Below are 19,724 nucleotides of genomic sequence, written 5' to 3'. Positions count from 1 at the left end.
CAGATGATTAAACTCCCGCAAATACTAACATAGCCCTCGACAAAAGAGAGCGCTTCTACCCCCCCCCCCTAACTCCCAGACCAAACCCCTCAACCCAGTCCTCACTCTTATAATGCCACATTTTTTTTTATCAATGTCTTTATTTTTTTCCTTTCCTCAATTGTTCTTGAAGACGTCGAGCAAAGAAAGGTTGGAGAGAAGAGGAGGTGGGAGATCAATAGGCAGTGGATGAGTAGGTCTTGGAGATACAATAGTGGTCCTTCTTGTGAGTCGCGTGGTGGCTGTTCAAGGGGTGTGCATAAAGGTAGCGAGAGGTGGTGGCGGCCAAGAAAAAAATGGGGGGGGGGGGGGGAAGAGAAAGGGGGGGTGGGGGGAGAAAAGGGGGGTGGGAGAAAGGGGGGCTAGCTTCAAAGAAGATGCTTGTTTTGTGTTTGGTGTATTGAGTTTTTTTTTGTTTTTAGTTGAAGATGTAACATACATCAAAAGATAATGGGTTCTTGGTGGTTTTGTTAGTACAGTATTTTCGTGTATATACCAAGCATACGCGTAAACCCCGCACAAAATACAAAATAACAAAATAGTACACCCCGCATCCTTATTTAACCCGCATGCACAAAGCGTGGCTTGCCGTTAACTACCGGTACGTACAGTACTTTTATCGGTACTTATTGGTATATCGGTACTATTTGTTTTCTTGAGGTTTAGAATGAGATGTTCGTAAAGACTTATGGGTAAAATGAATTTAGTAAAACCTGCATCTTTGTATACCCCGCGAAGCAGCCATTTGTTTTGCGGGTTATATACACGAAAATACGGTACTGGAGATTTGGTCTGGTTACTTCGGTCTAGTTACAGTTACTACTTGAGATTTAGTCTAGTTACTACTGTAGATGTGGGCTAGTCAATTCTGTTACAGCTAGAAATTTTGTCCTAATATTTCTTTAGATTTGGCCTGGTTAATGATGGGGAAAAGACCTGGTTACATTTAGGGATTGGGTTTGGGTACCGAGGAGTAATACGTCTGGTTATTTTTGGAGAATTGGTCTGATTACTTCTTGAGTTAATGATGGGAATCTAGTTCTAGATAGAGATTGGCCTGGTTACTGTGACAGATTTGGTCTTATTACTTCTAAGGACTTAGGTGAGAAATACAAACGTTAAAAGGAAGATTTAGGGTTAACTGTTTGAATATAAATATATATATATATGAATATGTAAAATAATAATTAAAAACAATACTTTGGATAAAAGGAAACAGAGGCGGAGAGAGAGAGAGAGACAGAGACAGAGAGAGAGAGAGACAGACAGACAGACAGACAGACAGAGAGACAGACAGAGACCGAGAGAGAGATAGAGAGAGAATAGAGGAGAGTATCGAGGATATCAGAGTGACAGAAAGAGATGTTGTGGAAGATAAAACTTGACTCAAAGACTCGCGTGCTAGGACAAGAAGACGAGAGAAACTGACAAGAGAAACTGACGAGAGAAACTGACAAGAGACAAAATTGTCCAAACCAACAAGATGACAAGTCGAAGAGTTTCGTATGGCAAGCTATGTCACATTTCTGATGGGTTTAGCATGCCAATGTCAAATGTCATTGTCGTCTTAATGATGCAGAGAAAAACAACGAAATAATACATGACAATATACCGTAATCAAGGGTGATAACTTCTTTAGAAAAAAACTTGTTTCACATTCCCTATAATTCGTATTAGCTCCCTTGCATTAACTCTAGATAGATCCAAACAGGATCATAGAAACACTTTAAACTTCGCTAAAAAAAATCAATGACCTATTAATAAAAAGCAATTGATCCCTAAAGAAAGGATTATTAAATATGATGCTTAAAAACATTGTCCATTCAGTTCAGTAACTATTTGATTCGTCAAGCCAACATATCTTATCATAAAACCAGCCAATATCTTTATTTTTATTTTGGTCTATTTTATTACATGTGACATGTAGTCTGGATTACTCCACTTTGACTTTGGTTGTGTATGACTCCTGAATATTGTGATTTATGAGTCGCTAAAAAATTCAATCAGGAAAAAAATCAATCTAATATACAGTATACAAAATAAGGTTAAATACTGTTGCTAAAATATAGGCGAAGAGTAGACTTCTGGAGCTGTAATTCTTTAATGTAATCAGTTATTTTTTGTTTATATTTATTATTGTATGATATTTTAAACGATAAATTGTCTAAGACATTCACTAGCAGCAATAAACGCTTTAAAATTAAACAAAGACTTGAATGAAAAATCATATTTGTGAATACAAAAAAATAAAAAATAAAAATAAAAATGCATATAAACATAGGAAAATACGTTCAAACAAGACGTCTTTAAGTCATACATCAAAACTAGAAAATTAAGATACGTACATAGACCATGAAACGTGTCTTTCAGCTGTCACACTGTTTTTAAAACAGACCTAAACAAAACCAGGACGTAGGCGTTTGAAAAACCACACATACGAAATACAAATTATCTAAGCATGTTAGGCCCTCATGAACGTAGAGTGATAAGATATGTCCCTAAGTTTTTAAATTACAAGAAATACTAACATCCAAACAAACATAATCAAACAAAATAAAATAGACAGAAAACAAGAGACAGACCAATATGAAAGAAAAGCCAGACAAATTGAATAAAAAATAACATAAATCTTTAACAAAGAATCAAGGAAACGGGTCTTATTTATTATTTGAGAAAATGCAAACTTTTTTTATTTCCTTAATCGAATATACAGGAAGTATAACTTAAGGAAGTAGAAATTGATTTTAAGAAACTTTATAATTATAGCAGCAATGTAAAATGAGCTCGTTTCGCTCAGAAGCACTGAATTAATACAAATATTTATTATTATACATTTTCCTACCCTCTGAAAAAAAAAAAAAAAGGTATTTCAACAATTTCTTCTACACACAGAAAACAACTTACAATGACAGAACACCTGAACATCCCGCTATAAGTAATACCAGATCTAGTAGACCTACAATTGGTTACAGATCTCACTGGAAAGCAAAACGCCGAGAGTTAATCTTCCGCCTCGTTATCCCAGCGACAATAAACACCGCGGCACATTCAAGCAGAGGAGTATCTTGACCAAAGCGATCGAGCATGCAGTCGACTTTATCATAGAAGACGGTGTAGCAGTCAAAATAATCACCCATTGATTTTTCTTCCTCCATCCTAAATACCCCGCAGCTGTACTCTCAACTTCTTCAAAGCTCGTTCTAGAATTGACGCACGGCGTCGGAGGAAAAATGTCACCATCCACTCAAGTTTAATGGGGCGACTACGACTGCTACAGCTTCCGCGCGCGCGCGCGAGCAACAAAGTAGAAGAAAAAATAGTCCGCGTCTTGACAAGTTTATGGACATAACGCACGACAGGACAAAATTACTTCCCCCTGAAATCGAAAGAAGACTTTACCTGTGCGCGACTAACGTCCAGAACTGAAGAAGACAAATCGTTCAGGTAAATATCGAAAGAAAGTACTCAAGGTTAAGAGAAGGAGGGCTAGAGTTCGATACCAAAACGTTTTTTTTTTTTCTAAACTTGCGGGCCATCGATCTGTTAATTACAGTCTGATGCTACAATTAGCACAAAACTATGCATTTGTTGTCTACTTGATCTTACCAGAGTATGTCACTCGGGGGCTCCTCGACTAGTGTGACGTGGAATCGGTGCTGCTGGAACCGGAGCAGGTCTAGAACCTCTGTCATAAAGTGTGCTCACGCTTCCGCCATTTTAACTTAAAAGCAAAGCAGGGGAACACCCATTTATCTCAACGAAAAAGGCTGTAGGAAAATATAAACAAATTAATTCTCAATGTTCTCTTTATCTAGTACATTCTTGTTCGTTCTTCTTCCTCGTCCAACCAGCTTTTGGTTCCTTAGTAGATGGAAGGCTTGTATCTTTTGTAGATGGACAGCTCTGCATTTTGTGTAGATGGGCGGTTCTAGTCCTTTGTAGATTGAGATCTCTCACATTATACAGTAACACTTAAGTTTAAGATCAATGCATGAGAGACTTGGAGTTTACTCCTTTACTTTGTGGGTTAATGGATACAGTTCCCTCCTTTACAATCGAAGCCTGCTTAAAATTAATCATTAATCTTACCACATCCCAATAGTCTGTTCATAACGGCTGATTCATCTGAAGCCTTTAATTCGTCCTTGACATCAGGGACTTAATCGAAAACCTCGGTGAAAAATTTAACACAGTTTGTAATACAATTATTCGAAAACTTGGACGCAAAGGGCACCTCTCTTCGAGATCCCTTTTCTAATCGATCCCAATCTGATTTCTTAAGGGAGGGAAGGAGAAATGTTTTACTTCTGATGGAACAGACTTTTGTAAAAATGTTTGTAAGATCTTTTACATGCTTCATTTCCTTCGGAGTTGAAGAGAGTTGATTTTCTAGTACGAACCTTCCTGAAGGATAACGTGGGGGGGGGGGGGGGCAGCGAGCAGGGTTTGAACCCAGGACCATCGAGACGACAGAACAACAGTCCAGCGCGCATACCGCACGTCCAGGCAATGTAATAGACATGTCGGCTGCATCCTTGGTTATCTTGGTTCTATGTTCAGTTCAACACATTTATGGTCTAATCTATAGGCTACAACTTTTCTTTATCTTCCTTTATCTGTACTTACGAGTTGCTCATCAAATATCATATACACCCTAGCTAGGTACTCAAACAGAAAGCAAACACCTCAAGCGTGTCTTTGGGCAAACAATACACATTTCAACCCGAGGAAACTCCTCGCGCTGGTATGTTTGCCACCACATTATCCACCGAGCGCCCAGGGGGGCAATACGCCATCGACTGCAGAACCAACCAATCAGGATGGAGAAACACCTGAGACGAGATCTCGAGCCGGACGAGAAGTGAGACTTAAAAAGAAAGAAAAAAAAAATCAAAACAAAACATTTCATTTCAACTCAGAAGGCTAAGTCATTGTCTTCCAGAGTCCAACAACCGCCCCCGAATAGCAACCAACGATCTTAAGTGAAATATTTTAATCGGTAAAGAGTAAGTGTATATAAATTTAAACTTCTAAAGAGAGAGAGAGAGAGGTGTGTGTGTTTGGGGTGGGGGAGGTAAGACAGAGAGGGGGTGAAGAGAGGGTGAGGTAGGGAAGACAGCAGACTCAGTATACAAATCTACATCGGATATTTTAGATGGACTAAAATACTACCATTTCTACCACCCATGATATGAATTCTCTAGATAAGTCTCTGAATGGTGTCAGAGTGTGGCATAGACAATCGTCAGTTCAATACCAAGACCATTGAAATTATCCTTCCGGCAAAGGCAAGCGTTGCCTCAATAAACATCCTGTGCTGCATAGACAAGGGAGACAATGATTATTTACCTACCTCAGACGGGGACACGCCGATACAGAGTTATCCTTCCGCGGGAACTTTCTCGTCGTAATTTAGCGAAACGATTGATTGGTAAGTAGTGCCATAAAGACTGTTGGGAAGGAGTGAGGCTTGGACTAGAGAGAATTTAAAGAAGAATTTTTTAAAAAAGGTAAAAATAAAGACCATCTCTCTCATTAAAGATGGGTTCTTTCCTGTCATCACCCCCCTTACACACACATACACACCTCACATATACACTCAGACCACTGAAGAATTGCCCCCGAAATGCTAGAGACGACTGATATGCCGAGAGGCAAGCAATATCTGGAACGATATACAGTCAATAAAGTGTTTTGCCCCAAGCTGTGCGTCTCTACACAAAAGGTTCGCTCCCTTTGTGTTTGGAGCTTCATTAAGCAGTTGTTTCCCCTTCAGTGTGTGTGTGTGTTTCGTTTGGGTTCCTACAGTACAACCTACATAGGCACGGCTATGAATTGTTAATGATTTACTTGATCACGTGATTGTGTTGATTTGTATGAGCTTTGCAGGTCTTAGCGACCCACACCGATTGTCTATGAGGTTTCAACGCTCTGTGCTGCTAATACTTCACTGGTCTCAGCTGAAAGGTTTGTAAGATGTCTTTATTCTGTGATCTTGTCGATTTCAAGAATCTTGTCTTGATCGAAGCCGTCTTTTTCTTTTTTAACAAAGCTTATATCCACTCAGTCTGTCTAGTCACAAGGCCTATTCAATCACTACAAATTTGTCACTTAAGCAAGATATGGTCACTAGTGTCCAGTACTGGTCAATGAAAATATATGCACAAATTCTGGGCTTTGCAGGTATAATCGTTACAAGAGCAAGCAGGGGAAAGAATACATCGTTATAGAATAATCCCAACCGCATCACATTTTAGTGATATTTGAGAAGACAAACAGCAATAACATAGGACGTCTAGACGTGTCAAACGGCAATTAATATAGGAAGTCTTGAAGTGACAAACAGCAATTAATATAGGAAGTCTAGAAGTGACAAACAGCAATAATATAGGAAGTCTAGAAGTGACAAACAGCAATTAATATAGGAAGTCTAGAAGTGACAAACAGCAATAATATAGGAAGTCTAGTAGCGACAAATAGTAATAATATAGGAAGTCTAGAGGTGACAAACAGCAATAATATAGGAAGTCTAGAAGTGAAAAACAGCAATAATATAGGAAGTCTAGAAGTGACAAACAGCAATAATATAGGAAGTCTAGAAGTGACAAACAGCAATAATATAGGAAGTCTAGAAGTGACAAACAGCAATAATATAGGAAGTCTAGAAGTGACAAACAGCAATAATATAGGAATTTTAGACGTGACAATCATTACTCAGAAAACATAAGATAACTAACTAACACTCACACACACACACACACACACACACATAGACACACAAACACACACACAGACACACTATGGCAGACACAAATGAAGAAAACGTGTATTGTTCTATTGAGTTTTGCAGACGCCGAGACCGCACTTCTGAATGCTACCTAATTGCATTAGCCTTGCCTAGAAAATGTCAACAAACAAAACCTACGTAAATCGATACAGAAATTAAGAATGCTTGCTCCTGATTATATCTGCCATTATGAACATAATTATAGTGTATACAGGGATGTCGCTATGGTGATTCCAGGAGACTGCTTACTAATTGTATAAAGGGATTTAACTCAAGATAGAAAGTTTATTATAAACAAGTACCCGCAGTACTTTATGTTTTAGTTTCATGCAAGATAAAAAAGCATCAATCCTTGTCAGATATAAAGTAACTAAGAAGAGAATATGTAAGTACCACTTTCAGACCTTGCGATCCATGGGGCAGATGATGTGAAGGTCACCTGTTTCTGTGGCCCAAGGTTAACGAGAGTGTCATGTGGCCAGCACAACGACCTACCGCCTGTACTTATCCTTAACTAATGTCAGGGGCGACTCAGTGGCGCATTACAATCGTGAAATTCAAAACCTCACTCTTCAACATGATTCGAACCCGGGATCCTTTGCTCGGAAGCCAAGCGCTTACCCCTCAGCCACCGCGCCTTCAAAAAGTGAAAATATGGTTAGAATAATTTGAATAAAACGTATCTCTTTTGTAGGACCTATAAGTTAAGACCTTTGTCAGAGACAGAGACGCTCGGCCTTGACAACGACCCGTCACTTCACCCGTCACTTTGACATGTATCTACTAAGGACGGATGATGTCAGACAATTTAGTAGAAGCCTCAAGTTCAAACTGAAGACCTTCAGATACACAGTCATCAGCTTAACATCCTGGTCAGCAGATACGTAGTGACCATAGTTTGTAATCAGCCTGAAGGAAGGGGTGTACTATTCTGGACTTCTGCAATATCCCTGTTAGTCACTAAAGAGTTACATATTTCTTTAAAAAAAAATTATTTCTAAAACCTCGCTTATATTGATAAAATTGCATTAAAAAATACGTACTCCGAGTCTGAATTAAAACTTAACCCTACATGATGGAAGTCCAACATTTTGCTACTGAGCTATAACGAACGACCTTATTCTCTACATTATTGTGATTGTTGTCACTGGTCACCGGTGTAGTGTATTTTCATCATAAAAAGTATTTTCGACTGATTGATTAGCTCATTAGTGATTTTGTTTTGATTGATTCGTGTGTTGTCATCGAAAATGAATAATTGTGCTAAATTCCGACCTGATCCGAGTTTGGAAAGTGGGAGGAATAACGTGTAAGAGATTTTAACCTGACAGACGGACTGACTTGATATAAGCTAGGTTTTATGGGATTGCGATTCCAGGAACAGTAACAGCTACAAGGGAAGCAATTCACGAAATAGTATCCAGGAGAGTTAAAGCAATAAACAGAAAGAATTCAAGAAAGACAATCCTGGATAGTTAAAGCAACAAGGGAAGCGATTCACGAAAGAGAGTTACAGTAGGTTAAAGCTATAAGGGTACAGTAGAAGTGATCTGAATAAAAGACACTAATATAAGTTTCGAGAGTATTTGAAGCCCCTCCCACAATTTTCCCTTTGAGCTTTCATTATGAAACGTAATGAGCCGATCAGAGGTAAAGAAACCAAGGCCAATCACTTTATTCCCTACATCAATACGACCGCGAGTTTCTCAGGCGTAAAGGTTGTCAACCTGCTTTTCGTATGTTATTATCTGTCAGTCAACATTCAGAAATGTTTGCTCCCTGGCACAACACCACAAGTCACTACAGCACGGATACCTCAGTGTTGCTTATTTACGAAATATAATGAAATATGGGTACTTTTAGTCAACGCGAATCATAGATATGTTTCAAAAATATGCAGTGGCCAGGTAATTGAAAAAAATGGGGAAAAAATCAGGGCGTTAAAAAATCGTGTTTATAAGCCATGATTGAAGGGGATAATGAAAGATCTATACATCCTCAGCAGAAAATAGATCACAAGAAGTAAATAGTAAGATTTAATAAGAATGTTATTTTCCAGCTTGAGGGACAAATTGTGTATTCCCCTCTCCCTTTCGCCTGTAGTAACGCCGCTCCGCCCCTGGAAACTGGTAGAGCTCCATCTCACGGTTACTTGTGTGGGGGGAAGAGGCCAATTATCTGCTGACTAGATTATAGACCTTGGGCGGGAAATTGTTGTTTTAGGTCTACCGGAAGTATCGACAAATCGAAGTCTCGGAGAAACAGAGAAGCCAGCCTCGGCATGATTTATATAGTTTACATATTCAATAGTAGCCAGTGTAACATTATATTCATTATGCTTATAGTTCTATACCATTTCTAGTACTACAAATGTATTATCTCGTTTCGTTTACTTGTCCATGTTGACAAGATATACACATATACATTAGTAACATAAAAATAACAAAATGGCTTTTTCAGTTTTAACCATGAAGGGACATTTTTAAAATTATAAATCATAACAAACAGATAATCAAAGATTCGGCTGGGGTATTTCGTGTTAGCGTCTCACAGTGTAGTCTGGACGCTGACCACATTGCAACAGATTGTGTTAGCATCCACACAATTCGGCTTTGATGGCGTCTCTTGTTGTTGCGGGGCATGTAGTTTGAGTGAGGGCTTGAGAGGCTGAAATTCTCTCTTACAAAGCCCTGGACAGAAACCCTGCTGTTTTGCGTAGTGCATAAATGTCACCATACAGGTCGAGACATTTTAGTTTCCCATACATGTCGAGACGGAGATCAGCAAGTCTGTGGCAGTCAAACAGAATATTAGACACGGTTTCCTCTTTTTCCCCACTTTAGGGGCACCGTAAATCAAAATTTGGCCATAGCCGTGAGAAATATGAGCCAACATGACAATGGCCTGTCCTGCACTGTGCTATAATAGCTTGCTCAGGCATGGACAGCCTCCACCATGGGGAAGTGCGGTCAGGGCGCCTCATGCGCTCCCAGACTCCACGGGCTTTTTTGGGACTTGTCCCAGCACTCAAACTACCAGTGTCGATAATAGATGTGGTTAGTATTTTGAAAATCTATTTAAGTTCTTTTCTTCTTATGAGCCTGTCTTTTGCTTTTGTTTAGGTATCAAATGTGTGTCCAACTGTCATAGGTCATGCTTGCTACTAGTCATGTGAAACACTGCACTCGTCCTTAATCATCGGAATCGAAGACATTGCCGTTATTATTATTATTATTATTATTTTGTTATAAATAAAGATGTAGCAACAGCTATGAATCACGAATGGGATGGTTGGATATCGGTTAGTTAGTGGTTAGTCCCTTGGTTAGTTTCTGCATATCTTTTTAAAATATTGCAAACATAAAACAAAACAGATACAGCCACATCTTTACAAAGTGTACACTGTCGTCTGCTGGCTAAACGTTAACCTCGGACTAACGAGACGAGATCTCGGTTTCTGTCACGAGCCAGACTCCAATTCCGCCATTGATTTCGCACGTTTTTCTGGCCGTCTCGAATGTTCTCAGCGGCTAGCAGGCGGGAAATACAACAATTACCCACCAAGTCCGAGGACTGTGAAAAACTTTGAAAAAAAAAAAAACGTTTTCTCGCTAAAGCTTGTTTTGTGATAGTTACCAATTAACGAGAGGCTGCCTACGAGATTAGTAGCAGACGAACATTTAAACATTGGAAACCAACTGCACGGAAGAAAAAAACAACTTTTTTTTTGTTTGTTATTTTAACATGACAGCTGGGTTTTAAAATTATAGTATTTATTTTTGGACATAAAAAATATAATAAGACCTCCAATCTTAAACTATGTTTGTCTGGGTATATTTTGTTACATACACTATAATGTATATTTAATTTTTAAAAATGGTTTAAGAATCGACAACATTTGTTTTTTATTTAAGTTTCAAATATCAACATATTTTAAAGTATTTTTCCAACAAATAAAAAAGTGAAACAATAATAATGAAAAGATAAAGCGACTATGGGAGTTCACTCAAATAACAATATATCCTGTTGTTCTGTCAACCGATGGAATAGTGACCACTGACCACTAAAGACAAAATCGAGGCCCTAAACATCCCTAAGAAGCTCCTCGTTACCTGTTAGAGGAAAGTACAGCTGCAGACCTGCCACATCTCCAGAAAATTTCTCAGTAGACACAGATGTGAATGAATTGTTTTCCTCAGAGGAAGCTCGACCCTAGTTCAAAATACTTCATTTCTATAATAATAAAAAAATATTCATACATAGTATAGACCAGGGATGCCCAAAATACAGCCCGCGGGCCACATCCGGCCCGCGAGGTAATTCAATTGGCCCGCCGAAACGTCAGACCAAAGTGTAAAAATCCCTCTCCACAAAAAAAAAAATTGAAATAAAAAATCTTTCCCAGCGATTTGATGCATGGATCGATACTGATAATAAGCCAACATATTTGTTTTATACGGAAACAGCGTTATGGTACTCATGAATTAATGTAATGTAATGTAATCATGGATTTCTAATAAAAATAGTTCATTTTCTATTTCTATTTTTTAAAAATTACTTTTTGTTAATTTGGCCCGCGACATGAGTTTCGGATATTAAAGTGGCCCGCCGGCCGAATCGGGCCGAATAAGGTTGAGCATCATTGGTACAGACTGATTGGAACTGCTGAAGTAACTATCACTCACTGTCAAATTGGAGAATCTTTATATGCAAAGTCTTTTTCCAATAATAGAGCTTTTTTTTTTTGTCAATGCGAATGTTGTTCTGTATTCTGTAATCCTAAGAAAGAATTGTTTGGTCGACTCGGACATTACTAAGTCCATCTTTACGCATCCAACACTAGATACAATGTATCTCTACATACGGTAGCCTACAGGTGTGGGCCTACAGGCAGTTCTACCGATATCATCGCAAGTTTATGCGAGTTCAGAATATCTGCGAACATTGAACATGGAAGAATAGCGCCACATTCCACCATCGACTGCCGCCATGTTGGATTTCTGTTGGCGGGAAACACAAAGGGAACGCAGACGTGAACAACAAAACTTCACTAATGCTGTTCAGATTATCTCCCGCTAAGCCCCACCCCCCACCAACTCAAACACACACACACACACTCAGCAAACATGCACACATACACAGTTTTAAAAGAACAAGATGGTTGTTGAAAGTATTTGAATCTTGAAGAGAGCTGGAATGTTTTTCTACACTTTTTATACGGACGAGCCTTGGAATAGAGAGAGAGAGAGAGAGAGAGAGAGAGAGAGAGAGAGAGAGAGAGAGAGAGAGAGAGAGAGAGAAAGCTAGATCTACATGTATGGCCTCTTTCAGTCCCCCCCCCCCGATACCCTGTAGTGTCATTGATAAAGGCTATTGTATGTTCAGGTCAGACAGGATGACCGCTGTGTGTGAGTCAGAAATAAATGGATTCAATTCCTACCAACACACCCATGTGTGATTTCTTTCAAACCAGATACAAAGAAGAAAGCCGTTTTAAAAAAAAAAAAAATGACTAGGGCCCCGGTTACAAAAGTGCCGAGTCCACCATACTGGCACACACCCACGCACGCAAAAACACGCTCAGTAAAAAATAGTCACTCACACGCTGACTAAGTAGAGACAGCAGTCTTCTGATGAATCCCCACAGCTGAGCTTGGACTGGGCTTAAGACCAGCACATTTACAGCTTAAGCTTCCAGACAGCCAGGGCACGGAGAAGCCTCGCCAAGTTTTACTAATATGGACAACTGTGACCAATAACTTTCTGCTCTGCCCCCACCCTCCCTCCTTGAACAAAAATCGTACCCTCTCACGTTTACATTTCACGAGAGGGTGGGGGGGGTAGAGGGGGGGATGGGGAGCATGGAGTCGGAACAAATCCCAAAATCACATTTTGTTTTTTTTTATTTTAAGTTTCCCATTTAAAGGGGCAGTTATCGCTAGACAACTAGAAAAAAGTCAGCAGAAAGCCTAATTGCGGCCCTTTAATTGGACACTTTAAGGCTGAAAACGACTTTGGAAATTCTCAAGGATTGATGAGATAGATAATGTACAGTGAATGGCAGTAGAACTACATTATCATTTGGTGTTACTTCATATTGAGATTGTATGTAACGTTGACATTCAGTCTGTTGTACTATCAACACTGTACGAGGTCACAAAGAGCTTCAAATAATTTAATTTTTTTTTGTGTAGAGCATATTTCATACTCTAGCACAGTGATGCCTAACCTAATTTAACCCGCGGGCCATATTGATTTCCAGCACTCGTCTCGCGGGCAGCATGACCAAAAAGTTACAAAAACCAAATGAAATTGTTCTGAAACTATTTTGGTAGAAACCTGTGGATTTAATACTAAATTAATATGTTCTTTGATAATAATATTTTTTTACGCGTCAGAAAATAGCTAACTTTCTATACTTAAAATGTGAGCAACAGGTTAGGTAGCTTTACCACCGACTCAATCTCTTGGCGTAGTTTAACAATCTTTTATTCGGGACTCAAACCAAGAATGCCGCCATATTTATTTTATAATGTCGTTTTTTATGCTGTTGTTTTATCAAACATTTTTTGAACCTTTTTTTTTGGTAGGGTATTTCTACACTTTGTGCCGACGTTTGGGAGGGCCGGATGGAACCACGTTGTGGGCCGGATCTGGCCCGCGGGCCGTCAATTTCGGGCATGTTTAGTGCAGCTGTGGTCAAATCTTTTTTTTTGGGGGGGGGGGGGCAGATGACGAGAAAATGTTATCACGGAGGTTTTCGTCCTGCCTTTAGGCACTAAGCAAATTCAGCTCAGATGGAGTCGGGACTAAGCCTCTGCACCCTTGCTAGGTGACCAATAGGTTTACTTGACAATCAGGTGACCAATAGGTTTACTTGACAATCAGGTGACCAATAGGTTTACTTGACAATCATGTGACCAATAGGTTTACTTGACAATCACCAATACATCAATTTCAACTCTTAGAAATATGTTGCAATTGTAAACACGTCCTCGTTTAGACGCCATCTTGCCTCGTGTCTCTTGCTAATTGCGTTTTCAAAAAAAAACAACAACAACTTGAAAACAACAACACAAAGCTTATAAAAACTGACAACCGCACAATGGGTGCAATATCTCTCAATAAAGTAAGATTTGTCTAGCTTTTCGATACAAAACAAAATTAGTTAATTACCGCCAAGGAATGAATTAATTTCTCTATTTTTTAAACCAATTCATGTGTTGTCATCAACAATGAATAATTGAGCAAAGTTTTAACTTGATCCAAAGATTGGAAGTGGGAGAAAAAAACAAGCAAGAGACTTGTACCAGACAAAGTGAGTTCATATCAGATTTGTACAAAGAAATATTCATTAAGTTCTTCGCTTGTTTTTTGTTTAACATTTACAATCTATAATTAGATAGTTTTAAATAAAATGTGAGGCTAGGAGCGTAATCACTCCACTACTTTGTTGAAAGTCACACACACACACACAAATATTTTTAGACTTTGTGTTAGGGTTAGGGTTATGCCCTTAAGATTTAATTACGTTTATGAATGACAGGTGAAATAATCATAATTGGCTTTGTTTCCCTTTGCAGCTGGTCATGTGTGTGTTTAAAAAGGTAAGGCTAGCGAAATTCGAACGGCGAAAAACGAGGAGGGTGAAAACATGTTATTCTTAGCCCCTTGCGATTCTAGCCAGGACAGAGTGACCTGACCTGTTCTTTAATAAAAGTTAAAGGGATGCATTTCAATACATAGACACTTCTGCTTATCATATGAACACAGTTATATCCTTTCATTTTTAATGAAGCCAGTTACGTGATCTTGAGCTGGCCACATGATATTCTCGTTAACGGTGACATAGACAACACTTTACATTGTCTGCAACCTTGACCGCTGGTCTGACCACATAGATTGCAAAGTGTCATGTGGAAATAGAACAATTACGTAAAGTTACTAGATATAGTGTGTCACACAAAAGTTGAAACTCTTCTGTAACATCCTTTCTACATATGTATCTCCTCTTTATATTAGGCGAAATAAATAAAACATAGAAGACCCAAACGCTGTTTAGTGGTATTGCCTTGATCATCTCCCTTGTGAGTACAATTCTAGACATCATTTTAAATTAATAATACAATGCCAAGGACTTTTAAGGATAAAGTGTTCCTTATCTAATGTCCAGAAAAGTTCTTTGGCCCAATACAGAAACTGGAATGGTCAACAATACTGTACGCTTATCTATCCTTGACAGAGAGGTGGTACCAAGATCATAGAGCTTGCGCGGTGTTTGATAGTAGTCATCCTACATTCTCTGTTATTTCTATTATCATAGTACTTTATAGTACTTTATTCTTGTATGAATTTTAATTATTTGTAAATTCAAAAAATGAGTAGATTCGAAATTGGGTTACTAAGGCAACTAGGCCTCTCGATGACCGACTGATCACTGTCAAAAACAAAACGCAAACGAAAAATTCAAGATTATATCATAAGGTCATTCGGGCTCACAAAGACCTTCTTTCAGGGAACAGTACCTGGAAAAAAAAAGAAGAAGAGACAGAAAGAGAGCGACGGGAAGACAAAATCAAAGAATGGACAGATCTTTCAGAGAATGAGATTCTATCCAAGACAAATGACGGTCAACAGATCATGTGTGGTGCCCTATCGATTTAACAGACTAGATGAAAGTAAAAGTTACTGAAAATGTATTTGACCTCAATGGATGGACAATTAGTTTTCTAATTGTGTGTGTGTTTGGAATAGTAGGTACAAAATATGGGTGGGTTGAGAACTAGATAGGTGTGTACAACAGATCAAATAAAAACAAACTTTATCATCAACTTCTTATCTTATATATTACAGACCTTTCTTTAAATAGAAGATAATTACGTCCTACTTATTGCATGTGTCCATCTAGTCATGCACGTTAATCAATGACGTAAACTCTGCCACGTCGTTGTTTTTCATGGCTGATTCAGGCAACCCCTTCCATTCTATAATAGCACTAGGGAAGAAGGAGCACTTGTACGAATTTGTTCTAGCGTATGGAATAAGAAATGTGCCTCTATCTTTGTGTCTTTCTGAGTATTTTATTAGGTTTTGTTTTTCTATTTGTAAATTATGGTTTAGTGTTTTATGTAATGTAGCTACTTAATAAGTTGTTTATGAGCTAAACTAGACGTAGATAAAAAAAAACAATATATTCCGCTCTATTCATTATTTTCACCCCAGACTCCTTTTTTAAAAAACAGCTTCCAGTCTATAGTTCCATCTTGTCATGTCATAATGATCGAACTTTTAATATTCTGTTCGTATTTCATAAACATGAAGCCGTGAGTTTACAATCAGATCTAGACAGTAAAATCTGAGATTGATTTCCCTCCAGGGTTAATGACAACATCTGCCAGCACTATAACCTATGTCATACCATTATTTGAAAGTCGAAACTAGGCAGTATCACCTTTCACTAATCTGACGCTTAAATATTAAATTATATCACAACTTTACCCGAAACTCGGCCGCTTAATAATGTACACACAGACACACATAGAAGACGATAGAATGATGTCAGATCAATAAAAAGACTTAAGTATGTACACTTCTGGTCGTTTTCTAGCAAGATTAGTCATCGCTTGCAGAGCTCACCCAATGTGATCCATTCCAGGTGTCTTAATTGATGAGCAAACACCGCATGATCTAGTCACTCACGTATGAATGGTAATGGGACAAAAAAATCATTGAGATTTCAAATAATTATTTCCTTATCTATTATCTATTTAGCTGGCCTGCATTCCCGTCTCTGATAGTGTTGATTCTAGTTCTCAATGGTTCTCAAACTAGGATAAGCTGAGAGACATTGTGTACTCGGAGTAGATACTGAGATAGGGTGTATCCTAATAAATAATATTTAAATAAAACAAAACTGTATCTAAAAATAGCCTTTGTATGTGTTAAATAGTGAAGGGAGGACATGGAAATGAAAAGTTTAAACCAGGGGTATGTGAAGAACGAAAACGTGAGAAACACTGTTCAAGATTTTACTTCCTAATTGTTAAACTAATAAAACGGATCGTGACAGTATGGTAATTTGTGTGAAAAGTAAATCGGAGAGTAATTCCAGAGTTATCTACCCTACATTTATGTACAGCATCTTGGAGTTCATTTCCTATGTCGACGTCAATCGATGGGCTATTTATTAACGATAACTCATACTAGTAATGAAATAATATCTTAAATGTTTTATGAGTTTTAACTCATGTCTAATTTATCATTTATATTCGGCATTTTTTGTTTACAATTCCTCCTATTAGCTTGCTAACTCTTCATAAGTCAAAAAGTACATGGGGGGGGGGGGGGAGGGGGGGGGGAAACTGACTGGAAACTGGACATGTCTTTCGAAAATGGCTCTAACGATTTTCCTAGAAATTTGACAGGTTATTATATAGCTTATATCAACTCACTATGTCAGTCTTGTAAACGTTATTTCTCCCACACACATTCTCGGATCAACCTGAAACTTCGCACAATCATTCATTGACATAGACAAGACATGAATTTTAAAAAAAAGTATCCAATTCGACAATTAATTACTGGTAATTCATTATTTTAAGATAATGATATTCATGTTTCCATGTTACTTGAATGAGGAGCGGTGGCTGAGTGGTAGAGCGCTTGGCTTCCGAACCAGGGTTCCTGTGTTCGAATCCTGGTGATGACTTTTAATTTCGGGATCTTTAGGCACCTCTTAGTCTGCCCGGATTGTATCGCTAGCATTGTGTCTAAGGTGTCTCTTCATACTGCTTATGTTATATAGCTTGTATTTACACCAGGCTCACTGAATTATTAGTTAATAAGTTATAGTATTCTACTTTACATCTAATTGCTATGTATAGGCCCAACTATCATTCATGCCAAGACGTATGATTAAATCTTTGTTACATAAGCGCTGGTTGTTGACGATTATACGTTAACCTAATGCCCTTACTTGTTCTGCTGTTGAATTAAATGCTATGTTAAATGATGAGACTGTCAACGGTGCCCGGGCAGACGAGCCAAAGCAAAATACAACCCCGACATAGGTGAGAGGCATCTGTTAGTCACTTGTTTATCCCCATCTTCATTTCCGTCTGTTTATATCCGAAGCACATAAACACTTTTTAACGCAATAGTTTCAATGAGATTCAATTAATTAAACACTGTCCATGGAGACGACGTTAGCTTCATAATTCTGTTATGGATAGATGCAGAGCTTTCAAGACAAATTTGTGCGTGATATAAACCGATGTACCTTTAGGCGGACATTGATCGAGAGGAGTAGATCAACCAGACGTACACGTAGTGCACAAGTACACACAAACTGATGACGCAAACCAATGTTACATGTAAAGATGAAGAGCGAACATAACCTGTTATTAAAGTCAAGTGTGATTACAATTCCTCTATTCAACTTGCAAAACTCTTCATCATCGGGTGAAAAAAAAACAACATAAAAAATCTGGGAGGACACGGTTCTCGAAAACGGTTTTAAAGATTTTCCTAGAAATTTGAGAGTTTATATATCTTTTGGAGAAGAATTACTAGCTAGTTAATCGGCCACAAAGGGAAAAAATCTGGTTTGACCGTTATAAGTTTTCGAAAAAAAATTTATTCAGGCGGACTAGACATTCTATACCTAAAATATCGCAGCGGGTATTCCGGCATGTATTCACCCTAAAGTAAAACAGATAGACAGTCAGTATCATTTTGTGCATTGTCTTCTAAGTCTAGATCTATAAACCTATCATTAGAATTTCATATACAATCAATTAACCAAATTAACCAGCAATTTTCGGGGCCGTTTAAAAATTGGGGCAGGGTAAAAATGTTCTTTTTTTTTTTTTTAATCTATCATTCATTGGTTATTTTAAGAGCAAAATAATCGATCTTACAAAGAAGGAATCAGCTTCATTAAAGAGGCATTGTCTTGTTCTTTGTTTTACTTGTAACTTTTTTAAAGTCATAGTTATATATATATATAGCCTATTCTAGTAAGATAGACGTTTTAAAGCAAGTTTGTGTACGTAGAATGCAGGGATTTTTGTAAACATTAAGTTTTGATGACAAATGGGTTTTGACAAAAGCTAATTTTTTTTTTGTATTTTTTTTCCTGAAGAGATTATTTCCTATGGCTTCAAAAAATTAATTATATCAAGAGTGAAATGAAATATTTTAATTTATAGAAAATAAAGAGAAAGGGAGAGATAGTGAAGGAGAGAGAGAGAAAGATGGAGAAAGAGAAAGAGAGATGGTTAGAGAGGAAACAGAACATAGAAAGGGGGGGGGGAGAAAGAGATAGGAGATATGGATAAAGAGAGGAGAGAGAAAGAGAAGAAAGATAGAGGTACAGAAGAGAGAAAGAGAGTGAAAGTAGTGAAGAGAGAGATGAAAGTAGAGAGAGAAGATACAAGGAGAGAGGGAGAGAATGACAGGAGAGACACTGAGAGAGCTAGAAGAGAGAGAGAGAAAAAAAAGTAGCAGTATAATTGACTTGTTTGTGGATTAAGTTATCAGCCTGGTCCTACAACACGCAAAATCCCTCATTATACTGTGATTACTGTCATTATGCATTTAAATAATAATAACTTTAAATAATTTCTTTTGTGACTGAAAAGATGAAAGCGGCTTAATAAACGAAACAGATTCTGTGAATTCTTCTAAAGCATATAGTTACCTCCCGTAGATCTAGAATCTCGTAAATCAATAAATATAATACAATATTTTTTAATATATTATTTTTTTTTTTGAATACATTTTATGCTAAATTAATTTCTTGATTTATAAAAACGGAAGACAACTTTAATGTTATTTTTGTTGTTTTCTACCTCCCTTGTTCATTATCTACCCCTTTCATTTCGTATCTGCTTTTTAT

General features: G+C 37.9%; 2 protein-coding genes across 8 annotated transcripts in view; one reads left to right on the top strand and one right to left on the bottom strand.

Annotated features, from left to right (window-relative positions):
* Positions 1-19,724, bottom strand: part of LOC106051401 (uncharacterized) — a 241,024-nt gene that overhangs the window by 19,082 nt on the left and 202,218 nt on the right. The window contains exon 1 of one of the 7 annotated variants that reach the window (XM_056023281.1): positions 2,944-3,269. The exons of the other annotated variants lie outside the window; for them this stretch is intronic. The gene's annotated coding sequence lies outside the window, so the exon portion shown is untranslated. Of the gene's footprint in view, positions 1-2,943; positions 3,270-19,724 lie in introns of those variants that run through there. 7 annotated transcript variants of the gene reach the window in all.
* The window catches only part of LOC106060231 (uncharacterized), a 202,443-nt gene that overhangs the window by 106,560 nt on the left and 76,159 nt on the right, over positions 1-19,724 (top strand). The gene's annotated exons all lie outside the window — the stretch shown is intronic.

Source organism: Biomphalaria glabrata, chromosome 3 (genome assembly GCF_947242115.1).
Source record: "Biomphalaria glabrata chromosome 3, xgBioGlab47.1, whole genome shotgun sequence".
NCBI classification, from domain to species: Eukaryota; Metazoa; Mollusca; class Gastropoda; family Planorbidae; genus Biomphalaria; species Biomphalaria glabrata.
The sequence above is the reverse complement of the archived record's forward strand: the minus strand, read 5'-3'. Positions and strand labels throughout refer to the sequence as shown.